Genomic DNA, 7,468 nt, shown 5'->3' on the forward strand with positions numbered 1-7,468 from the left:
TCAGAATGGACCATCCTGGATATATTCTATGATGGTTTATCTGAGCTATCAAAGATGTCACTGGACACTTCTGCAGGTGGATCCATTCACCTAAAGAAAACGCCTGCAGAAGCTCAAGAAGTCATTGACATGGTTGCTAATAACCAGTTCATGTACACTTCTGAAAGGAATCTTGTGAGTGATGGGACGCCTATGAAGAAGGGAGTTCTTGAGGTTGATACTCTGAATGCCATATTGGCTCAGAATAAAATATTGACTCAGCAAGTCAATATGATCTCTCAGAGTCTGCATGGAATGCAAGCTGCATCCAACAGTACTCAAGAGGCATCTTCTGAAGAAGAAGCTTATGATCCTGAGAATCCTGCAATAGCAGAGGTAAATTACTTAGGTGAACCTTATGAAAACACCTATAACTCAACATGGAGAAATCACCCAAATTTCTCATGGAAGGATCAAAAGCCCCAACAAGGCTTTAATAATGGTGGAAGAAACAGGTTTAGCAATAGCAAGCCTTTTCCATCATCAACTCAGCAACAGACAGAGAACTCTGAACAAAATACTTCTAATTTAGCAAATCTAGTCTCTGATCTATCTAAGGCCACTGTAAGTTTCATGAATGAAACAAGGTCTTCCATTAGAAATCTGGAAGCACAAGTGGGCTAGCTGAGTAAAAGGATCACTGAAATCCCTCCTAGTACTCTCCCAAGCAATACAGAAGAGAACCCAAAAGAAGAGTGCAAGGCCATTGACATAAGCACCATGGCCGAACCTATAAGGGAAGGAAAGGACGTGAATCCCAAGGAGGAAGACCTCCTGGGACGTTCAGTGATCAATAAGGAGCTTCCCTCTAAGGAATCAAAGGACTCTGAGGCTCATCTAGAGACCATAGAGATTCCATTGAACCTCCTTATGCCCTTCATGAGCTCTGATGAGTATTCCTCTTCTGAAGAGAATGAGGATGTTACTGAAGAGCAAACTGCCAAGTTTCTTGGTGCAATCATGAAGCTGAATGCCAAATTATTTGGCATTGATACTTGGGAAGTTGAACCTCCCTTGTTCATCAATGAACTAAGTGATCTGGATCAACTGACATTGCCTCAGAAGAGACAGGATCCTGGAAAGTTCATAATACCCTGCACCATAGGCACCATAATCTTTAAGGCTCTGTGTGACCTTGGTTCAGGAATAAACCTCATGCCCCTCTCTGTAATAGAGAAACTGGGAATCTATGGGATGCAAGCTGCTAAAATCTCATTAGAGATGGCAGACAGTTCAAGAAAACAGGCTTATGGACAAGTAGAGGACGTGTTAGTAAAGGTTGAAGGCCTTTACATCCCTACTGATTTCATAGTCCTGGATACTGGAAAGGAAGAGGATGAATCCATCATCCTAGGAAGACCTTTCCTGGCCACAGCAAGAGCTGTGATTGATGTTGACAGAGGTGAAATAGTCCTTCAATGGAATGAGGACTCCCTTGTGTTTAAAACTCAAGAATCTCCCTCTGCAACCATGGAGAGGAAGCAGAAAAAGCTCCTCTCAAAGCAGAGTCAACCAGAGCCCCCACAGTCAAACTCTAAGTTTGGTGTTGGGAGGCCACAACCAAACTCTAAGTTTGGTGTTGAACTCCCATATCCAAACTCTAAGTTTGGTGTTGGAGAGTCTCAACAAAGCTCTGAACATCTGTGAGGCTCCATGAGAGCCCACTGTCAAGCTATTGACATTAAAGAAGCGCTTGTTGGGAGGCAACCCAATCTTTATTTATCTAACTATATTCTTCTTAGTTCTATGTCTTTATAGGTTCATGATCATGTGGAGTCACAAAATAAATATAAAAATTGAAAACGGAATAAAAAAAACAGCAGAAGAAAAATCACACCCTGGAGGAGCATCTGTCTGGCGTTCAGCGCCAGAACAGAGCATGGTGCTGGCGCTGAACGCCCAAAATGGGCAGCTTCTGGGCGCTGAACGCCAGAACAGGCATGGTTCTGGCGTTCAACGCCAGAAATGGCACACAAATGGGCGTTGAATGCCCAAAATGGCCACCAACCTGGCGCTGAACGCCCAGAGTTGGGTACAAAGGCATTTTTACATGCCTAATGGGTGCAGGGATGTAAATCCTTGAACACCTCAGGATCTGTGGACCCCACAGGATCCCCACCTACCTCCACTCACTTCTTCTCACCACTCTCTTTCACACAACCCCATAAACACTCTTCCCCAAAAACCCTTCACCAATCACCTCAAACTCTCTTCCCCATCACCTCTTCACCACTCACATCCATCCACCCTTCCCCATAAACCTACCTCATAAACTCCACCTACCTTCAAAATTCAAAACCAATTTCCCACCCAAACCCACCCATATGGCCGAAACCTTTCCCCCCTCCCTTCCCTATATAAAGCCCTCCATTCTTCATCAAATTCACACAACACATCGCTCTACACTCCTCTTGGCCGAAACCACATCTCCCTCTCCCTCTCCATATTTCTTCTTCTTCTTCTTCTATTCTTTTGTTTATTGCTCGAGGGCAAGCAATATTATAAGTTTGGTGTGGTAAAAGCATAAGCTTTTTGTTTTTCCATTACCATTGATGGCACCTAAGACCGAAGAATCCTCTAGAAAGGGAAAAGAGAAGACAAAAGCTTTCACCTCCGAGTCATGGGAGATGGAAAGGTTCATCTCCAAAGCCCATCAAGACCACTTCTATGATGTTGTGGCCAAGAAGAAGGTGATCCCCGAGGTCCCTTTCAAACTCAAAAGAAATGAGTATCCGGAGATCCGACATGAAATTCAAAGAAGAGGGTGGGAAGTTCTAACAAATCCCATCCAACAAGTCGGCATCCTAATGGTTCAAGAGTTCTATGCCAATGCATGGATTACCAAGAACCATGATCAAAGTAAGAACCCGGATCCAAAGAACTATGTTACAATGGTTCGGGGGAAATACTTGGATTTTAGTCCGGAAAATGTGAGGTTGGCGTTCAACTTGCCAAACATGGAAGAGAATGCACGCCCCTACACAAGGAGAGTCAACTTTGATCAAAGGTGTGACCAAGTCCTTATGGACATATGTGTAGAAGGAGCTCAATGGAAGGTTGACTCCAAAGGCAAGCCGGTTCAACTAAGAAGATTGGACCTCAAGCCTGTAGCTAGAGGATGGTTGGAGTTCATTCAATGCTCAATCATTCCCACTAGCAACCGGTCTGAAGTTACTATAGACCGGGCCATCATGATCCATAGCATCATGATTGGAGAAGAGGTGGAAGTTCATGAGATTATACCTCAAGAACTCTACAAGGTGGTTGACAAGTCTTCCACTATGGCAAGGTTAGCCTTTCCTCACCTCATTTGCCACCTATGCAATTCAGCTGGGATTGACATAGAGGGAGATATCCTCATTAAAGAGGACAAGCCCATCACTAAGAAAAAGATGGAGCAAGCAAGAGAGCCCAGTCATGGAGCTCAAGAGGCGCAAGAAGCTCATTTCCATGAGATCCCTGAGATGCCTCAAATGCACTTTCCTCCACAAAATTATTGGGAGCAAATCAACACCTCCCTAGGAGAATTGAGTTCCAATATGGGACAACTAAGGGTGGAACATCAAGAGCACTCCATCATGCTTCATGAGATAAGAGAAGATCAAAAAGCAATGAGGGAGGAGCAACAAAGACAAGGAAGAGACATAGAAGAGCTCAAGGACATCATTGGTTCCTCAAGAAGGAAATGCCACCATCACTAAGGTGGACTCATTCCTTATTCTTACTTTCTCTGTTTTTCGTTTTCTAGGTTATGTGCTCATCTGTGTTTGTGTCTTTATTACATGATCATTAGTAGTTAGTAACCATGTCTTAAAGTTATGAATGTCCTATGAATCCATCACCTCTCTTAAATGAAAAATGTTTTAATTCAAAAGAACAAGAAGTACATGAGTTTCGAATTTATCCTTGAACTTAGCTTAATTATATTGATGTGGTGACAATGCTTCTTGTTTTCTGAATGTATGCTTGAACAGTGCATATGTCTTTTGAAGTTGTTGTTTAAGAATGTTAAATATGTTGGCTCTTGAAAGAATGATGACTAGGAGACATGTTATTTGATAATCTGAAAAATCATAAAAATGATTCTTGAAGCAAGAAAAAGCAGCAAAGAACAAAGCTTGCAGAAAAAAAAAAGGGGCGAAAAAAAATAGAAAAAAAAATAGAAAGAAAAAGCAAGCAGAAAAAGCCAATAACCCTTAAAACCAAAAGGCAAGGGCAAATAAAAAGGGTCCCAAGGCTTTGAGCATCAGTGGATAGGAGGGCCTAAAGGAATAAAATCCTGGTCTAAGCGGCTAAACCAAGCTGTCCCTAACCATGTGCTTGTGGCGTGTAGGTGTCAAGTGAAAACTTGAGACTGAGCGGTTAAAGTCAAGGTCCAAAGCAAAAAAAAAAAGAGTGTGCTTAAGAACTCTGGACACCTCTAATTGGGGACTTTAGCAAAGCTGAGTCACAATCTGAAAAGGTTCACCCAATTATGTGTCTGTGGCATTTATGTATCCGGTGGTAATACTGGAAAACAAAGTGCTTAGGGCCACGACCAAGACTCATAAAGAAGCTGTGTTCAAGAATCATCATACTGAACTAGGAGAGTCAATAACACTATTCGAAATCTGAAGTTCCTATAGATGCCAATCATTCTGAATATCAATGGATAAAGTGAGATGCCAAAACTATTCAAGAGGCAAAAAGCTATAAGTCCCGCTCATATGATTGAAGCTCTGTTTCATTGATAGTTTGGAATTTATAGTATATTCTCTTCTTTTTATCCTATTTGATTTTCAGTTGCTTGGGGACAAGCAACAATTTAAGTTTGGTGTTGTGATGAGCGGATAATTTATACGCTTTTTGGCATTGTTTTTAGTATGTTTTTAGTAGGATCTAGTTACTTTTAGGGATGTTTTCATTAGTTTTTATGTTAAATTCACATTTCTGGACTTTACTATGAGTTTGTGTGTTTTTTCTGTGATTTCAGGTATTTTCTGGCTGAAATTGAGGGACTTGAGCAGAAATCAGATTCAGAAGTTGAAGAAGGACTGCTGATGCTGTTGGATTCTGACCTCCCTGCACTCAAAGTAAACTTTCTGGAGCTACAAAACTCGAAATGGCGTGCTTCTAATTGCGTTGGAAAGTAGACATCCAGGGCTTTCCAGAAATATATAATAGTCCATACTTTGGCCAAGAATAGACGACGTAAACTGGCGTTCAACGCCAGCTTTCTACCCAAACCTGGCGTCCAGCGCCAGAAAAGGAGCCAAAACCAGAGTTGAACGCCCAAACTGGCACAAAAGCTGGCGTTCAACTCCAAGAAGGACCTCTACACGTACAACACTCAAGCTCAGCCCAAACACACACCAAGTAGGCCCAGAAAGTGGATTTATGCATCAATTACTTACTCATGTAAACCCTAGTAGCTAGTTTATTATAAATAGGACCTTTTACTATTGTATTAGGCATCTTTGGATTACCTTATGATCCTTTGATCACGTTTTGGGGGCTGGCCATCTCGGCCATGCCTGGACCTTTCACTTATGTATTTTTAACGGTAGAGTTTCTACACTCCATAGATTAAGGTGTGGAGCTCTGCTGTTCCTCAAAGATTAATGCAAGTACTACTGTTTTCTATTCAATTCATCTTATTTCGCTTCTAAGATATCCATTCGCACCCAAGAACGTGATGAAGGTGATGATTATGTGTGACGCTCATCACCATCTCCCCTATGAACACGTGCCTGACAAACACTTCCGTTCTACATGAAATAAGCTAGAATGAATATCTCTTAGATCTCTTAACCAGAATCTTCGTGGCGTAAGCTAGAATGATGGCGGCATTCAAGAGAATCCGGAAAGTCTAAACCTTGTCTGTGGTATTCCGAGTAGGATTCGATGAATGAATGACTGTGACGAGCTCCAAACTCGCGATTGCAGGGCGTTAGTGACAGACGCAAAAGGATAGTAAATCCTATTCCAGCATGATCGAGAACCGATAGATGAATAGCCGTGCCGTGACAGGGTGCGTGAGCATATTATTCACTGAGAGGATAAGATGAAGCCATTGGCAAGGGTGATGCCTCCAGATGATTAGCCGTGCCGTGACAGGGCATTGGATCATTTTCCCGAGAGATGACCGAAAGTAGCCATTGACAGTGGTGATGTATCACATAAAGCCAGCCATGGAAAGGAGTGAGACTGATTGGATGAAGACAGCAGGAAAGCAGAGGTTCAGAGGAACGAAAAGCATCTCCGTTCGCTTATCTGAAATTCCTACCAATGAATTACATAAGTATTTCTATCCCTTCTTTTATTTATTATTCGAAAACACCCTTATCACTTTATATCTGCCTGACTGAGATTTGCAAGGTGACCATAGCTTGCTTCACACCAACAATCTCCGTGGGATTCGACCCTTACTCACGTAAGGTATTACTTGGACGACCCAGTGCACTTGCTGGTTAGTTGTATCGAAGTTGTGAACCATGGTATTGGCACCATGTTCTTGGCGCCATTGCCCGGGAAAGAAAGAGCCGTGAATTTTACATAATTAAAGTGTAATCACGATTATGCGTACCAAGTTGCTCACGTTGCCAGGGATTATTCGAGCCTGGACATCACAATTTCGTGCACCACTTGCTGAGTCAATATTTTGTTCTGAGCCAATATGGCATTCAGAGTATCAACTTCAAGAACTCCCTTCTTCATAGGCGTCCCATTACTCACAGGATTCCTCTCTGAAGTGTACATAAACTGGTTATTAGCAACCATGTCAATGAGTTCTTGAGCTTCTGCAGGCGTTTTCTTTAGGTGAATGGATCCACCTACAGAAGTATCCAATGACATCTTTGATATCTCAGATAAACCATCATAGAAGATATCCAGGATGGTCCATTCTGAAAGCATGTCAGAAGGACACTTTTTGGTCAGCTGCTTGTATCTTTCCCAAGCTTCATAGAGGGATTCACCTTCTTTCTGTCTGAAGGTTTGAACATCCACTCTAAGCTTGCTCAGCTTTTGAGGAGGAAAGAACTTGGCTAAGAAAGCTGATGAGCGGATATTTTATACGCTTTTTGGGGTTAATTTCATATAGTTTTGAGTATGTTCTAGTTAGTTTTTGGTCTATTTCTAGTAGTTTTTAGGAAAAATTCATATTTCTGGACTTTACTATGAGTTGTGTGTTTTTCTGTAATTTCAGGTATTTTTCTGGCTGAAATTGAAGGAGCTGAGCAAAAATCTGATTCAGGCTGAAAAAGGACTGCTAATGCTGTTGGATTCTGACCTCCCTGCACTCAAATTGGATTTTCTGGAGCTACAGAACTCGAAATGGCATGCTTCCAATTGCATTGGAAAGTAGACATCCAGGGCTTTCCAGCAATATATAATAGTCTATACTTTGCATAAGGATAGAGGACGTAAACTGGCGTTCAACGCCAGTTCT

The 7,468-nt window shown here is 42.0% G+C and overlaps 1 non-coding gene across 1 annotated transcript; it reads left to right on the forward strand.

The window, feature by feature from the left end:
• Window positions 1–6,927: 6,927 nt before the first annotated feature.
• Window positions 6,928–7,035, forward strand: LOC148552824 (small nucleolar RNA R71). Its single transcript, XR_015893693.1, has one exon. It is a non-coding gene; the product is annotated as a small nucleolar RNA R71 (small nucleolar RNA).
• Window positions 7,036–7,468: the final 433 nt, after the last annotated feature.

Source organism: Arachis ipaensis, chromosome B7 (assembly GCF_059453495.1).
Source record: "Arachis ipaensis isolate K30076 ecotype BB chromosome B7, ASM5945349v1, whole genome shotgun sequence".
NCBI classification, from domain to species: Eukaryota; Viridiplantae; Streptophyta; class Magnoliopsida; order Fabales; family Fabaceae; genus Arachis; species Arachis ipaensis.